The following is an 18560-nucleotide window of genomic DNA, read 5'->3' on the forward strand; positions in this document are numbered from 1 at the left end:
TAACATGATTCTCTTCTTCAGTTGCCCTCAAACCAAGGGATGTGGTACATCCCTTCATTCTCACCTTTGAGACTGTAACAGACTATGGCAGGCACTGTCCAGGTACTTTCCATAAAAAATCAGGGACTCCACGTACAGCTGTGCAGCCTATGCATTGCACAATTCCAGTGGAAAAAAAATGAGAATGACACTGCCAAGGAATGCAAAGGAGAAGCCCTGTTCCAGATAGCCACATGTCTTATTCTTCTACCTCCTTCAGGTTCTAGATCAAAGGCCACCACTTAAGTGAGAACTTCTCTTACCCCACTGCCAATTTTTTTCAGTCACCACCCCAATTCCTCTTATCCTTGACAGTCCCTACTCCCCTCTCAACTTCATGCTTCCTTATACCCTCAGAACCACTTCACATACATTTTATTTACGTATTTTATTTACTGTTTTCCTTCTTCAATATGGAATAGAGCTCATGAGGCTGGAGACTTTTTGTCTGTTTTATTTTCTGCTGCATTGACAGTCTATAATTATGTCTGGTAGGTACACAACAAATTATCCTGAATGCCTAAATCCTCAATCACATTCTTAAGAGTACAGAAATCTGGCTTTCACTAGAACCTGTGATTCTCTGACCACATTTAATAACTGATCGGACCAGATTTCATAATATTCCTTTGCTATGTTAGAAGAAATACTTTTCAAATCCTATGGACCATAATATAATCTATATGGCTCTTAAACTCATATAATTTCTATTTGTCCTAAAGCTACATAATTTATTATGTAAATTTAAAACAACAGGAGTAACCTGCATAAACATACTTGCACAAATTTATACAATCACAGAGGAAATACGTATACCTGGGTATGCAATTAACCAGTTCATTGTTTTTTTCTTATTTTCACTGTGCTCACACCTCCTGTTACAAATACCACACATGTGACTTTTCTCTCAATTACATTTTACAGCTTATAAAAACACTGTCTTCATTTTGTCCCTTGAAAAGCAAAGCAGTCAGATTTTACTGGATGTTTTTATTGAAACAAATCCCAAGGGGAATATACTAAACTATTAAACACAGCTGAAGAGATATCTGAGAATGGGTTTTCTGATAGAAGGGTAGATTACAAAATTACAGCTCTTAATCTGATAATAGGAGAATGCCCCACACATATGAATGGAGCTTTTTCTTCAGGAACTTTACTAAAAAAGAGAAAGAAAAAAAAGTGGAGAAAGAGAAGGTGAGAAAAACTCCTGAGACTAGAAATGTTATAGTCATTATTTATTACTAACCTAAGGATTGCAGCCCATGCCTCATTGGAAAATGCTTCAGTTAACCTTCCTTGACCGCTGGGCAGAGGCTGCATGCTGCTGTCGAGATAGCATGGGGGCTAGGCTCACGCACAGTTTCCCTGTCTATAGCATGGGGAAGTTCAGATACTGACATCAGCCTTGCCTATTTTGTAAGATTGTTATAGTATCAGAAAGATGATATACTCAGAAGCTGCTTGAAAATTTTAAGATTTAAGTTCCAATCTTTTGATTTAAAAAAATTTCTATTATTTAATAGCAAGTGGGCTAATTTCTAATGTTGTCACTCTCATGCGATGCCCCCTCAAAAATCAGGGAACTTGATTCCATTTTGCATGTGATTTATTTATCCAAATATCTAATTCTTCAAGGGCAGATATTTCATTTCTTCTTTTTAAAATGTTCCTCTAGTACCAAACACATATGATGTTTAACCTACAGTTCTTAGCTATTTTTGCTGAAAGAAATGTGGGCTTGGCAGCAACTCTGTTAAGAACAGAGAATCAAAGTGATTCTAAATTGACATTAGTCAGTATTCTATCATTTATTACTAAGAGGTGACTATTTATTTGCACTGAGCAAAGCCCATGAAGAAACTCTGCCCTGAGGGCTCAGTATCAAAGATACTAGTTTCAACATAACCAGCCAAGTAAAGGAGGTTAACTCCTTGGCACTTAAGTTTCTGCATATTTTCTCCCTTTAAGGTGGAACAATTGGGAAATTTGGTATCCCATGAACAAACACAGCAGCCTAAGAAAAATATTGGGGATGATGGGTAAAGCAACACATAGATGATTCTGGTGAGCCTAATAAGAAGAAACCATGAAATTTGAGAAACGAGGCACAGAAGGTCTTGGAATCAGCTCTGACCGAACCAAGGGAAAGGGTCGAAGAGGAAGGTGGCAGAGAGATGGGAGGCGCTCTGAATGTGTAGGGAACTGTGTACTCATCATGGGTGTGTCACCATAAGCATTGGTGCAGCCACTTAGAGAAAAGTGTGTGTCCTGAGAGAATGTTATTAGACCTTTTGAATTATGCACTTTGTTTTAAAATGACCACATTGGAGAAAAAGTTTATTTGAAGCTATTATATAAATGTGCAAAAGGAAAATTAGACTAATGCTGTTTCGGACTGTTTAAACTAACAACTATGGAAATTGATTTTTTAAATGTATTTCTTTGCCTAACTCTCCTTAAAACTAATTTTAAAGAATTTCAAGATTACAGTGGGTCATGTGCTTACTATAGTCTTAAAAGGAATTTATAAGGGTACTTCTCCTGCTTAGAAAAGTGTTATTTTTCTTTTATTGTAGGTTTAAAAGTCTTGAAAATACTAGTTATGAACTTTCCTATTGAGGGGCTGTGGTTAATCTCATACATCTGTATCATTCAGGTAAATCTCATCCACTAATTCTGATGGCGCGGAGGGTACATCAAATGCAAACCTCTATTGTGATGTATCAAGAACAAAGCAATCTTTGAAAAAGCAGTAGTCAGCACATCATCTTCTATATGCCATACATTCCATCATGTTAAAATCTAAATATATTTAGGGTAATAACTATATGCTCATGCATTGCACATTAAGTCTAAGACATGAACAGAATTTTTAAATCACCAGTAAATTTTATAGGCAATCAGCTACATTTTTAGTCTTCGAAAATTGTGAAAATTGATGTAAATTTTACTTGTATTATTCAGCAGTTCGAAAAGAATGAACACTGGACACACCACAGGCTTGCAGTCTGACTGGAACCAAAGCACCTCACTTTCTGTTCCATTATGGAAGTAGTTAAAACAAAGCCCAATAAGCTTAGAGGCTAGAAAGAAAAGCTATATACCTGTAAATAACCCAAGCACCACTTACAGTTTACATAAAAGCACAATTTATGTCCCAGAGGCACAGAGAAACACGATGTACATCATTTCAGATCATCTTCATGCAGAAAAAATTCATTAGTCAGCTATAATAATTTAGCTATAAAGGAAAATAATGTTTTTTTCTGAATCCATTTGCATGGCAATGTGCATGTGTCTGGCTGATGGAAATGACAGAATAAACCTCCACCCAACTCTACAAAATGTGAACAGTGTTCTTAAAATTCAGGAGAGGGTCCAAATAGTCTACATGCTCTCCAACGTCAGTCAGTTTTACAATCCTCTCATTTCATCAACCATCTTAACTTGGCAATTAAAGTCATCCAGATTATTTTACCTAAGAGAGTTGACAATATTTCATTTGCCCAGGGCTCCTTTGAACATAAAAACTATGATAAGGTAAAACACACTGGGCAACTATTCATGCATGAGCCACAGGAACTCTCTCCAACTGCCAAATTAGTAAATGGCTCTTTTAAAACATAAAAGGTATGAAATGGGAAACCGTACTTAGAAGTAAATTCTGTATTGGCAACAATCTGTGAAAAATACTTTCGTTGGTGCTTTAATTATTGGGTCAGTACCAGCATTAGCCAGACTGCCCGACCTCTGGTTATAATCTACTTCACCTAATAAGATAGATGTCCACAGAGCTCCAGCAAAGAGATAAGGTAAGATTAAAAATGATGGATCACAACAAGCCCTGTGTATTTGCCAGAAATGAAGAATTCAGATCCTCAGAGACACCTGCCCCTTGGACGGGGCCCCACGTAATACGAATAAAGAAAGGTTGGGAACGAGGAAACTGCTCGGCTCGAACCTTTTGACTGCCGCATCACCCTGGGACAGAGTGACCATATCCCTTTTGTAAAGGCTGAGTCAGATCACAGCCTTGAAACTTGCCCGGCCGTGACCATCATACATCATCTCCCCAGCGCCCCTCTCTCTCTCGAGTCACACAGGTGGCTGTCACAAGCACCCCCCACCCCCGCCCAGAACGAAAAGCCCCGTTCTAGTTCCGTCCTCACCCTTGGGCCACGTTCCTTCAGTTTCTGAAGCCCCTAAACTCTTGCCCACCCACCCGCCCCCAGTCTTGCCCTCTGAAACAGCAGTCAGGTCTCTCAGGGGAACAAAGAGCAGAAGCGCCGGGACGAGGGGTGGGGTGTGGGATCCGAAGGGGGCTGTAGTTTTTTACCTTGCGGTGCCCAGGAATCTGCCGCGGAGAAGTCAACAGCACAGGGACCACCCGCGCTCCTTTCTGCCCCGCCTCCTCGCAGCAAGTCAGCTGTCGCCCCGCATCTGGCTCGCGCCCTCCGCTGGGTTCCGCATCTGGTCACAAAGCGCTCGGGGAGCCACGGGCGGCGAGAGCCTCCGGGTCACCTGAGGCCGAGCCCAGCCGAGCGTCCTGTCTGCCAGCCGGCCGTGCTCCCTCCACCCCTTCCCACCCGCGCGCTGCCCGGCCCGTGACTCAGCCGGGCATCGGCGCGCGCGGCCCGCGGCGGTCCGGGCGCGTCCAGGCGGGAGGCACGCCAGGCGACCCGACTCGGGGCAGTCGCCCGCCCGCTCCTGCACGTGTCGGTCTGTCTCGCGCGCTGTCCGTCCACCTCGTCCACCGGTCCAAAGACCGCTGAGGTGGGGACGGGCACCACCCAGAGGGGGAAATCGGCCCCCGCCCTTCCTGCCGCCCGCGCGCCGCGCCGGGCCCCGCAGGGGTCGTGTTTCCTCCTGCCCCTCCCCCGCCCACGACAAGGTGAAACTTTCTAGGTGGAGAAGTTTTCTCGCCCCGGCCGCGCGCACTCTCCCCCCGCCCCCCAGCTCCAGCAGTTTCAAGTTAGCGCCGCGGGAGATGAGCGGAACCGAGTCTCCCCCTCCTGGTGCCCCCGCGGCGAGCGGCCCGGGCGCTCCGAGAGGCTGAGCGCGCACACGGCGCGTACGCGGCGCGCACCTCCGCGCCCTCCCGTGCGAAAAGCGCCAGGTTCTGCTCTGAGGAGCTTCTCCCGCGTCTCCATTAGCGGCTGGATGCTGACCTGGAGACACGGAGATTTGGGCACCACAGACAAGGAATTCATTGTCAGAGACGGAGGTAGGAGTGGATGGACGAACTGTCCCAGTGATTTCATTATGCAGCGATTATCCCCAACTGTAGTAACTTAGGTTTCTGGAAGGAGGAACGCCACAGGAGTTTAACCCTGAGGAAAGTTCAGTTTAACTTTTTAATTTTTATTTTTTTAAACTTCAAGCGCAGGAAACCGTCTGATTAAATAACTAGGCAAACAGAAGTGCACAAGCATAACAGAACAAAAGTCGAATTCTTGAAGGTTGAAATCATTTAAAAAAAGGTTTTGCGGGCTTGGTGAATTATATTAGGATGAATTTGCGTTGGTAATTTTTTATATCTAACATGTCAGTATAAAAATTGACATTAACCTTCGAGAGGAAATAAAACTCAGAGGTAACAGGCTCACAGGAACAACAGCCTTACCTCTCAGGACTCTGTTTCTTCTGACTCTCATAAGGGTCTGTCAGATAATGGCAAGTGTTAGTTATTGAGAGTCAGGGGACCAACCATTTACTATGCAGGTTCAGGAATTATTTACCACAGAATGAAAAACAGAAAAATACGCTAAGGATAGTTGGCATCTTCCTGAGAGCTTACCGTGTGCCAGGCATTACACAGAGCACTTTCAGCCCTCAAAAATGATTACCTCACAAGTCCCCAATTTTGTAGAAAAGGAAAATTCTCCTTGCATTATACTAGAACCCCGCATTGAACGATTTGCAGATGAGGAAATCTAGTGCTTTTGAGTTCCTAAGAGAGTCACACAATGGATTAGTAAGAGAGGAGAGATTAGAACCCAGCTCTCAATCCCAGCCAGGTGTTCTTCGTTTTGTGCCAAGAGGGGGCAGGCTGACAAGGTTAAATAAACAACCTGGTCCTACTGAAGATTTCCTGATATCACATGACAATTTAACAATGACTACTTCATGTTAAAATGCGAATTTACTGATTGGAGGGCCCTGGGCCTGTTTATGGCCAGATCAATCATGTATTCGGATTCATACCAACTTTCAATAAAAGGTGAAGATTGAATTTCCATACATGCGCGAGCGTGCGTGCGCGCACGCACACACACGCGCACACGCACACACACAACTAGCCACAAGCTGTCCAAAGGAATGATTAAGAGTGCTGTTTCTATTTTTCTATTTCCTGGTTTCCATAGCAATATGTTAACTGGATTTTTAGATTGCATTATGTAGTTGCCTTAACAGGTTTTCTGAGTTTGTGTGCCATGATAAAAATATAAAAGAAAAAAATTACAGTTAAAGTGGTAGAAAGACCCAGCAAAGCCAATGCAAACTAGAAAATAAAATAAATTATAAATCCAACTAACCTATTCTATATTTTCAGCCTTGAAGTTTCCTAGTTTCTAGTTACTGACAAATTTCAATCCAATTTTGAAACTCGATTAAAAATTATCATTTTGATTTTTTAGCCATGATAAGAAAAAAATTTATAAAAATAACATAACTAAAAGTATGTGTGTGAAAATCAAATAATTAGTTTTTATACCTTACTAGATAGATTTGATCAGGAAAAGTTTAGAAGTAATTTTCACATATTTGGGTTAGGATAGAAACAGATACTTTTAAAAAGCCATAGGAGTTCTGCAGTTGCATTTTGGTTTTGCGGCAGACTTTAATTGTTGCTGTTTAACTTTCCTTGGGTCCATGGCATGAGTGACACACTGTATGATGAAGTTCTGTTGGTATTTTCCAAACCAAACCAAACCCTTGTGGCTGACACTGTTGGCTGGCTAAGCCAGCACCTGTTCCTAAGCAGATATCCCCTTGCCTGCCTCCATTCTTAGGGTTGAAAAGGAGAAATTTTTGCTTTAATAAACTTCTTTGCAGCCAGCTATGGTAATGTGATGTTATTCTAGCATTGAGGTCAAGCTAAAGTCTGTTGGGGACTTATGGAAAAGGATTTAGTTTTCTGATTAAAGAGATGTAGCAAGTTTGTGCCACCCCTTCCCATTTCTTGCTTTCTTGACTATGTAGAGTTAGCTGTCTTGTTACCATAAGGAGAGACGTTGGCTTTGACATTACTGAGCTACAGCATTAATGCCAGTAGACACCTGCTTCCAGCTTTCTTATTTTGTGGAAAAAATACTTGTTCCAGACACTCTTAGCCAGAGTTATCTTTCACCTGGGACCAGAAGCATTCAAAACTGATACACCCCTCAAATAGGAACCAAGATATCTCCAAGGCTGAGTTTAGCCTAGTAGTTAAGAGTGTGGGTTTAGAACCAGACAGCCTAGATTTCAATCCCAGTTTTGCTGCTTACTGGCTATGTAACTATAGGCCACTGGCTTAAAGTCTCTGTGTCTTATCTGTAAAACAGAGAAAATAATAGGGTTATTGTGAAGATGAAATGAGAAACTATAAGTAAAGAGCATGAAGTAGTATCTGGTTAAATATAAATGCTCAAAAGTCATGAGTTATCCTTTTCCACATGCTTGTGAGTAACTTGCAGTGCTAAACTATAAACAGGATTATGTCTCTGCAGCTCTAATCATACTCTAAACCTGCCATACCCTTTTTTCTCTCCCTTAATCACATGAAAACTTGGCTCTTTGATGGTACTCTTTAAGTTCATTCACACAGCACTGTTTTGTTTGTTTGTTTGTTTGTTTGCTTGTTTGTTTTGTTTGCTTTTTAGGGCCACACTCATGGCATATGAAGGTTCCCAGACTAAGGGTCTATTCGGAGCTACAGCTGCTGGCCTACACCACAACTATAGCAAGCTGGATCCAATCTGCATCTGTGACGTACACCATAGCTCACGCAGCTCTGGCTACTTAATCCACTGAGCGTGCCGGGGATCGAACCTACAACCTTCTGCTTCCTAGTTGGATTCGTTTCCTTTGAGCCATGATGGAAACTCCATATGGTACTGTTTTTGAAACAAAAATGAAAGCAATCTTCTTAGAACAGTAGCTTCTTGATGGAAGCATGTGGAAGGTAAGGCCCACAGACATATACAGTGCCATAGAATGTTTTTTAAAAGTCTGACTTGTGCAGACAGAATATATGTTCTGCAGCTTGCCATTGTCCTCCCATCCTCTCTTGTAATGCATCCAGACTACCTCTGATCTTGATGTCACCATTTTAGGCATTGGGATTTGTGACCCCTCTCTTATTTACTTGGATTCTCTCTGTTCTCTCCCATTCCCCAACTCCATTGCTCCAATTATTGAGCCTAAATATCTCCCCAAAAGGACAAGAAGCGTTGAGATGATGGTTTCTCAACTCATCTCTGTGGGCAAATACAATTCAGAGGTGTAGGTCTGCTCTTACTTTTTTAGAGATACATCATGCACATTAGAATTTTCATGATTCTGAAAATTTATGTGGAAAAACCACAACAGAACAAAACAAAAACAAAAACAGTAGCGATTTTCTGTAAAATTAGTTTAATAAGTAATACACTTTGGGAAGCTTTGCCTTAAAGAATGGAAATTCCAGCTACAAAGGTATAAAAGGGAGCACTTTGAGTATGAACTGCTTTTATGTCAATGTTTATTGGTCATTTGTGGCTGGGCTCTCCAAAAATAAAACATGCAATGCTAAGTTATCTAAAAATATGACTAAGCATATTTATTATTGAGGACCAGTATAAGACTGTTAGGCTCTTGAAGTTATAAGAATCGTGATTTTAATCAGAAGTCCTAGGGAACTGGAGCCAGAAAAATTAAAAATAAATTGATATCTCCAACAGGGTACCACAGTTTTGTTAGTGATTTGGTTCATTTTCACATCCAGCCTCTCTCTCTAAATTAGGCAAAGGTTTAATGTATTTCCCTTTCATTTATTAAATGTCTACCATGTATTGCATCAGTCATGTGTTTGGGTTCCACTTAGGTCCTTATAACAAAACTCCAGGATAGGTATAATCCTTCTCAGTTTATGTCCAGGGGAATGAGGCTTAGATAGATCATGTAACTTATCCAAGGTCATACTGGCCTATGTCTGTCTCTTTCTAGAACTCCTGCACTTCCCATTGCAACTATTATAAATTGTCTCCTGTCCTGTGGTGAATGATGCAGTCTTTAAGGCAGAGCGGAATTTAAGGCTTCCTTTCATTTTCCTTTCTTCTCTGTCTAAAAAGTCAGCCACAACAACCTAAGACATGGCCACTCTTCTGTTTACTTGACTTTTGGGGACTGGATGTCGCTGTGAAGAATAAAGGTGCTGGCACCCCCTATGCTGTCTGGTTGTCTGTCTGTAAAACACTGTGCAGGTTGGGGCATGGGTCCCAGGCAGTCAGGGTGGCCTGGGTGGTGGGCTGTGGGTGCATAAGATCAAGACCTCCCAGTGAGAAAAGGAACTGGAATGCTGTCTCCCCAATGTCTCTGTTTTCACAACCCCAGAGCTCTCCTTTGGGGACCCAGGGAATGTGAGAGGGAAAGGGAAGCACCAGAGGACAGAGAGTCAGAGATCCTAAGAAAGGTCTTTTGGAGAGTCTTTGTTCTCTCAGTATATGAGAAGTAAAGATGAAAGCTTGCAGAAAGTCCCAGAGGCTGTCCTCAAATTTTTTCCTATCAGTACTTCCATCCTTGAAGCCTTGCTAATTTCTTTTCCTTTTTTCTTTTTCTTTTTCTCTTTTCTTTTACCTTGTGGTAAATTGGTAAAAATCATTTTTGGAAAGAAAAAAGGGGAAAATATTTTATTTTTATACAGCATAGTAGAGCATTACTTTCCCAATGGTTATCTCTTTCATCTGTTAATTGAAACTGTTTGGCACTATATGGATGGATGAACCCATCTTGTGGAATAATGCACTTAAGAAAATGTGTTTCCTTTATTGATCAGCTTTTCTTTATGGATAGAGCTTTAAAAATGTGTGTATAAGTATGTGCGTTTGTGTAATTACTGCAATTCTAGGTTTTAACCACTAACTTGGTGAGGGCTTTGGCACCTAACCCCTGTGGATCAGTTTCTTCAGCTGTAAAAGCAGTTCCAAAGTCTGATGAAATGATTTTTAAAAATTAGGTATTAACCAAAATTTTGCTGAAACTGGTTATTTGGAGTAAATATAGCAAACAATTTACTAATTGTTTTATACATAAAGGAACATTATATTAGAAAGAAAGTACTCCAGTGTGTGGTTCTTATTAACTACTGCCTTGTTCAAATATGATAAAATTCTTTTTTTCTACTCCAATGACTGATTTAGTAAAAAAAAACCTCTGGGATAGTATCTTCAATGAATCTAAAAGTAAATTTGACAGTTTAGAAATGGCTACAAAATTTAACAGTTTAAGAGGGAATATCTAAGTTTTGGTGGCACTGATAAATGATAGAATGTTTGAAAGGTTTGATTAGAGTCACTGTATGTGTCATTATTACACATAACTAACGTATTCTAAAGTGTAACAATGATCATTCCAACACTTTCACATTGACCATATTTTAACCTTTTGCTTAACAAACTTAGAGTCTATACATAATTGCTATTAGCGTATGTACATGGAAGGAAAGGCAGTAACTCTGAATTAACCTGTTTGCCAACAAAGAATTAAAAAAAGGAGAGCACAGATAAATTGTGACCTGTCAAAGGTCATGTTCAGAAAGTTAGTGGTGATGCAAACTGCTTCAGACTTCCAGTTTGTTGGTCTACTATAAACATTCCTGCCTTTACTTACTTTGAAAAACAAAATCCAACCAAACTACCCCCAAGAGGTAACTGCAAACTAACCTCTAGACAGAATTGTCAGAGCCAATAAAATCACCTGCAAACGTTCTGCTTATGTTGAAGGAACTTTCAAGGACTGTGTAACCTGAATTAGAAAAGACATCTTTTTAAAGCTTTCCCTGAAGTATCTGTGCATCTGTTTTAGCCCGAGATCCCCATATTAGAGCTGTTATCAGGTACTGTCGGCTCTCCCATTGCTACTGTTAACAAATGGATTTGTCACCCTAAAGTTAAGAAAAACCAGATGTTTCCTTTGTTGTTCTATATTCTGATGGCAGGTCAAGAGCCTGTTTAAACAGCCCTAGTAAAATTGAGATTTAGAAATTGAGATCTTACTAACCTCGTCAGTGAGGTTGTATGATTTAGTAGCATTTCAAGATTAAGACTGAATTTCAATATTTGGCTGTCTACATCTATCAGATTACTTCCAAATTAATCCTTTATAAATATAAACCTATGCTTTATGGGAATCATAATTTGTATGGAAGCAGTTATAAATACGGAATAAAATATTTAAACATGTCAGCTTTTGTAATCCATCAACGAAATTTCTAACCAAATGTTTATTGAGCCCCTGCCATGTGCCAGGGAGGTGTTAGTGTCTGGAGCTGTAAAGATGAATGGAATGTGGTCCTTAACATTGAGGGTCTCATAGTCTAGCACAAAAAACTGGCATGTAAATCAGCAGACTTGATACAATGTGCCAAGTGGTAAACAGTGTTAGGAGGGTGTTATGGGCTATCTGCATGGGGATCAAGAGGAGGTAAGGAGCCATGGAAGACACAGCAAAGGAGGCTACAGTTGAGCCACATATTTTATGTATGATAAGCAGGAGTCTGCCAGGTGACTGTATTTATAGGGGGTTGGAGGTGAGGAAATGGATTCTTAGCAGAGAGAGCAGACATATAGGCTTAAAATAATTATAATTGTATATTCAGCATTTTACCAGTAGTTCAGAATAGTTGGGAGCACAGTGCATTGGAGGTAAGGCAGGAAATGAGTCTAAATAAGTAGATGAAGATCACAATATGAAGAGTCTTGTATACCACACCAAGAAAGAAAACCTGTTTAGCAGGTGATAGAGTCATCTAAATATTTATTTAATAATTAGAATTTTACTTTTTATCCAGATAATTCTGGCGTAATGGAAAATTTGGAGCAAGGTGAATTAGAGGCAGGGTGGCAAAAGGGAAGGCTTTTTTTTAATGCAGGGAAGCAATGATGTAAATTTGATGTAAGGCAAGGACTCCTGGGGTGCAGGGCAGGGAGGAAAGTTTGATGGATGCCTAAGGTGTAGGACATATAGGACTGCTTACAAGTAATAGAAATTAAGCAACACTCAGAAAGGCTGCTTTTTTTTTCTTTTTCTTTTTAGGGACGCACCCGCAGTATATGAAAGTTCCCAGGCTAGGGGTCGAATTGGAGCTACAGCTGCTAGCCTACACCACAGCCACAGAAACCACGCCATATTTGTGACCCTACGCCACAGCTCAAGGCAATGCCGGATCCTTAACCCACTGAATGAGGTCAGGTATTGAGCCTGCATCCTCATGGATACTAGTTGGATTTGTTTCTGCTCAGCCACAGTGGGAACTCCTGAAAGGTTGCTTTTTATTTGCTTAATTTATTTTTGGTTGTTTAATGAAAGTCTGGGACACAATGATGCTTTAATTTTGGACTTGTTAAGTTTGAGTATTTTTATGTCCCTTCACAATGAGCAGTTGGAGGTCTAGCAGTATTGTCAGAATACCAAGGTGCCTGATGGTTCTACCATCTACTTGGTTTTACTGGGAACTACATTTTCAGACCCTCCTTCTTTATGTAATTCCAGATTGGAGTTGGCCTGAAGACAAACTATGTGAGTTATGGGAGGCAGAAGAGAAGCAGCAGTCATTATATCTGAAGATTATTGTCAGACCCAGGGATGCTGTTTGGTGCCCATTTGTTTTTGCTCTTCCCTCCTTCCTGATGCTGGTCATCAAAAGTGACCTCAGCCTTCTACAGGACACTTTACTGACAATTCACAGAGGTGGCAGCCATGAAGAGCCAGCAATCTTCCATAGACATCGAGGTCACATCCCAGCAGCAGAATAGCAGCTCATGTGTAAGTTCTGACATGTTCATAACTTTTTCCTGTTCCTCAACTACATTTTTTGCATATTTATCTTCCAGCTTGTCCCACAATTGTGTAAATACTAATTCTTATCATAAATTTCTTCTTGTGTATAATTCGTAGTAGCTCTGCTTCCCAGATTGAATCTTTTTAAAGCTACAACTAAAGTATATTTTCAAAAAGAACTGATTGAAAAAAACCACTGCTTGAAACTTCTTTTATTACTTGAAGTTGTTTGATTTTGAGGTTTTTTTTTTCCTGACCTCTTCATAGTGATCACTAGTGCAGAATGATGATTTTTCTGTGCCTAAATAGGAGAAATTGTCAGAATAACTAAGATGAATTTCAAGAAAATTCAGCATTTTGTTTTTATGTTACTAAAAGAAATCAATATTATTTGTATGTGAACATTTCAATATAATCTAGTGCTCTAGAACTGCCTGGACTATAGAGAGCCAGTCATGAAAATCTCAGATGCCTTGGGACAGGGAGGAAGGACCAAGCCAGATTGTGGCCAAAAAAGACGTTTTCTTCCTGCTGGCAGGTGGAGCCATCCTTGGGGTGAAGTGTATGGCATGTAGGTTCTTGTTGAAAGAACAGCTGTGGACAGAGGTCCTGATGTCATTGGCTCACTATGGACCTTGTCATGAGTAGGTCAAGAACAGGAGTGAGTGGAAGGTGCTTATTCTTACACTCCTGCTCTGGAAAGAGAGTGGACTTCAACTCCAGACATGATAACAAAGAGGTATTGACTTTGTTGTCCATATTGAGAAATGAGGCTTGATCTAGAAAGGGGTGCACCTGCAGAGTACTTTCTGGGTTTTGTTTTTTCTGCTTTTTTTTTGCCTTTCTTTCAAAGCCTGCGAAGGAGACCGTGAATATCTTCTATTCAAAGAAGAGAATGGCAAAGGAGACAGTGTTAGCAGCCTTGCCTGCAAAGGCAATGCTATTGGTGTTGTTTATTTCTTTGGTGGGAATACCCTTTCTTCTTATATTTGCCTGGCAAACTCTGACTCTCCCTTAAAGGTCCAAACCTAATGTTGGAGGGCTTCCTTGACTGACCTTCTCCCACCCTACCCTGTCACATACCCTGGGCAGACTGACAGATTGCTTCATCTCTTTTCCAGTGGCACTTCATACTCCTAATTTAGCATATCTTGCAGTGTATTGCAATTCATCTTTTTTGTTGACATTATAACCCTATGATATATTAATTTGTGGGATTTTTTTTGTGTCTTCTCCTTTATGGATCAAAAAGCAGTAAAGCAAAGAAAATGAGAAAATCTGTCACTGGCGACAGGAGGAAGTGGGAGATTTTACATTTCTTAGAGGGGTTGCCTTGTTGCATATACAACATAACCCAGCTTTACATTTTCTTGATTAGTCAAGGCACCAGAAATAACATCCTTTCAATCCATTGCCTAAAATAATTGGTATCTATGTATTTGCAAAGTTTTAAAAAGGCATAAGCAAGTCTGGAAATTGGGCTTTGTCCCCTGAAGACTACTCTGCAGGCATAGAAGGCATTGGAGATTGTGCTCTGGGGGCAGAGCCTTCTCTTATGCAACCTGCTTTATGGGCCTCATGACCCTTGACCCATGCTGTGTAATTAATAATCTTTCCCTTCTCCTGGGAAACAAATGGGATTAGCAAATGGTGCCAATGTCGATTACTCTTAAGGAAGTCACACTGAGATGAGTGTCTCCTTCCCAAAGAACATATTCTACAAACCACACAAAGGGAGAATCATGCAATATATGCAAAATTCCTGGGATGACGTTTTTTGTCCAGCTAACATGCTTGCTAACTGTTTTCTATCAAATACTCACAAGGTATCCACTACTTAGTGCCCCAAAGGAGGCAGAAATGTTGGAAATTGAATGTGTCCATTAAACCTATCACAAATGAGGTAGAGTGTGTGACTGGAGGGTACCACCAATAAACTACTCTCATGGGCCTGGAGGCGGAGACTTTTGCCTGGATGTCACCCAGGACAGAGTACACCTGTGAAGCACTTGCCGATCATGCTTATGGCTCCTGGGTGTAGGGTGGGGAGAAGCCCTCTTGCCATCCTAAGACCATGCCTGCCAGGGGTCCTGGACTGCTCAGGCATAGAAAACCCCATCAGCTTGTGTTTGTCTCTGGGGTCCTGAAATTACTTTCTAGTTACAATGAAAAAAAGTGAAATGAAACCTTACTTAGGAAGGATCCCTAATTTCGGCAATATTCTGAAACATGTAGCAAGGGCTTGGCTTTTGAAGGACAGAAAAATCCTTCTGAAGGGGTACTAATACACAGTTGTTGCAAAGTCTTTCATGATTATATGAGTCAAGTCCCATGGGCTTTGTCTGAGACTTGCTACTGGGCTGAAGTAACTTCAACAGAAGCCCACTCATTAAAGAATCAGGCACAGCACAAGGTCCTGCAGGTCAGAATAGCTCAAATGAAAGACTTATTTACCTCTGATGGCCGTGGTAATGTAGCCAGAGTATTTGGAATAAGATTGAAGAGGGAAAGACAAAGGTGAAAATTAAGAAGCAGTTCTTTGTGTTAGGACTAAGGGATGAATCAAGGCTACATCCTAGGCATGAGCCAAAAGGTCAGAGGTAGGATGACTGGCACTTCTGTTACCTGTTACCTGTTTCCTAGGTCCTCTGTCTTTCTTTTTCTTGGTTTACTTTTTCGTTTTTGGTGGGTAGCTTCCTGGAAAAGGGTGCATGTGGTTGGCACATGTGGTGTGGTGGCATGTGATTGTAACCGCAGATTGGTGGTTACTGGAGGGGGAAAGGGGTTGATGGGTGGGTGAAATGGGTGATGGCAGTCAATTGTATGGTGATAGGTGGTAACTAGATATTTGGTGGAGATGACTTTGGTGTGTATATAGATGTTGAATTTTCATGTCATGCACCTGAAACATATAATGTTAATATCAATTTTACATAAATTTTAAAAAATTAAAGGAGAAAAAAAGAAGATGCATGTGATGACAATTTTTTAAGACACTTTAAGTCTAGGTGTATTTTTATTTTACTCCGTTACTGATTGATACTTGTGTAGATGCAGAAGTCTAGGTTGAAAGACAAGTATCCATTATCTTCTAGCCTCATTCTTGTTCTTGAAAAGTTTGCTAATATTTTATCTGACTTCCCCTACTCCTATTCATTTTCTCTCTTCTCTTTTCTGGGACTCCAAAATTGACATGTTAAATCCATGGGATTTATCTCCTAGTTTTTTTTCATATGTATATATGAAATAGATACAATGCCATGCATCATGACATCTTTGAGGATCAACAAAGAGGTCAGGGTGGAAGTGAGGGAAACAGTCTCAAATATATTTGTCTTAATTATTTTAAATAAGTCAAGAGGTCTTAATTTAGTAAAGGATCTTTGACAATAGAAGTAGAAAGGAAAAAACTTTTTTTGGTAAATTCAGTAATTTTTCTCCCTTACTTGGAATATTATTTATGCCATCTTTAGCTCTGAAAATTTGTTTGGATAACTTTCTGGGTAACTTTGGGTGAATTTTATGTGTCCTGTGTCTTTGTTTTTGTTACCTAAAATTCTTTGACCATTACTGTCCTCTTTCCCCCACATCACCAGACTCCAAGCACCAAAATCTTACCCATCCATCAAGGCCCATATTAAGTATTTCCTTACTTAAGCAGTCTTTCCTGATTCTCTCAAGAAGCTCAATCTTTTTCTCACTTAACATGTTAATTGTACCTTTCTGGTGATACTTACTTTGTTCTCAGTGGAAATATACCTCCCTATCTTCCTCTTACACTATATGCTTTTTGAGGGCGAAAATCATGTCTTGCTCATCTCCATATCTTCTATTATACTCAGAAGACTCCCAATAACTGTTGTTAAAATGAGTTTCATATCACCCATCTGTAAGTCAAAAGTCCATAGTTTTATTAAAAACAACAACAACAACAAAAAATCAAAAAAAACTTTGTAATGTGTATTGGAATACATGTGTAAGTATCCTTCTTAAAGAGAGTTGTATCCCTGGATAAAGCTGTTTCCCATTCTATCATAAATGACTCTCATCTTTTCTATTCCACCTTTATTATTAGCAGAGACTTTCCATGTTTATCAGGTTTTGATAATCAGAATTCTTTTCCTTGGTTAAGTCGTTTAAATTTGATAATCCTTTGGAAAAGTACCCCCCACACCCCAGCAGCCAAACAAAATAACTCACAAGGTTAAACTATTAGCTTTGAAATGGCTTTCATTATTTAGCTGGCTTAAAACTCTCTAATGTTTTGAGCATGTCAGTCCACTGGAAAGGGCGAGCCAGGTGGAATGGAATCTTAGTTCCCTCTCTTTATTAGGCTGGTCAGGATAAATGTCCTAGGAGCAATTTTCCAAAAATTTGTTTTAAGTCTCTTGTGACTTGGAAAATGAGCAGCTTCAAATATCTTTCAGGATATTGTCCTGTATGTGAACTTTAGATTACCTATATTTGAAGGTTTAAAAAAATCTATTTAAGGTGCATTTTGGAAAGATCAGTGATGACGGTCTGAGCTAAAAGCCATTGGTTCATATTTCCCTAGTTCTCGTACTGTTTGTCATTAGTAAATCTCACACCGGACATTTGTCCCATCTTATAAACATAAATGACACTCTTGCCTTTATTTTTATATTTTAGCTTCCGTTAAAGTAAGGCTTAGATGTCCCTTTTTTTCAGACAAAGATCAGATCACCAGAAATAAGCGTAATGTTAAAAATTTATTTAGTGACTGAATTAACTTTATCTGCCTCTTTAAAGGACCATATATCTCCTTGTGTATTTAGGAAATTCCTTGAAACATACAACATATATATTATTAGTTTCTCAGTGAATAACAATTTTGGAATTTTAAATATTGTTAAGATAATTCATGTCACACTGAGAAGTTAGCTCTTTGAATAGTGTATTCACAGTAATGTAGTTTACCATATTTTTATCATTTATTCGTCACAATAACTCTATGATGTGTTCAGAAAGTACACATAACATACATTCATATATAATTTGATTATTTTATTCAAAGAAATCCGATATGTGCTATCCTTTCCTGACACGTGATTTGAATAACTTTTTTTTTAACAGCTTTTTTTCCCCCCCAATTTAATCTGGAAACAAATTTCATCAAGCTTGGTGCTAAAAGTCTATCTGGTGAGAATGTTTCCAATTATATATATATACACACACGCACACGCATATATATGTAGATAGAAGATCAGATATCAGTCAGTCACATTTAAATTGAAGTAGTATTTTTTTGTGTTTGTTTTAGTAATGTGACTTTGCTTGAATTGAATATAGGTTTATAATCATTTACCAGCCTAGAAATAGCTAAATACCTGATTTTCAGATTAACATTGAGATTCCATTTCTGCCTGTTTGATGTCCTTACATGACTGAAACCAAGTAAGCTCCATATTGCTTGATTGTAATGTTCATCTGGCTTCCTGCCATGTAAATGGATGTATTAATACTCAGTTCTCAAGAGT

General features: G+C 39.8%; 1 protein-coding gene across 3 annotated transcripts in view; it reads right to left on the reverse strand.

The window, feature by feature from the left end:
* MET (met proto-oncogene (hepatocyte growth factor receptor)) overlaps positions 1-5064 on the reverse strand; it is a 115483-nt gene extending 110419 nt beyond the window's left edge. Inside the window, exon 1 of one of the 3 annotated variants that reach the window (XM_021078532.1) lies at positions 4379-5064. The gene's annotated coding sequence lies outside the window, so the exon portion shown is untranslated. The remainder of the gene's footprint in view (positions 1-4378) is intronic. The other 2 variants (XM_021078534.1, XM_021078533.1) reach the window with 2 other exon arrangements.

Source organism: Sus scrofa, chromosome 18, assembly GCF_000003025.6.
Source record: "Sus scrofa isolate TJ Tabasco breed Duroc chromosome 18, Sscrofa11.1, whole genome shotgun sequence".
NCBI classification, from domain to species: Eukaryota; Metazoa; Chordata; class Mammalia; order Artiodactyla; family Suidae; genus Sus; species Sus scrofa.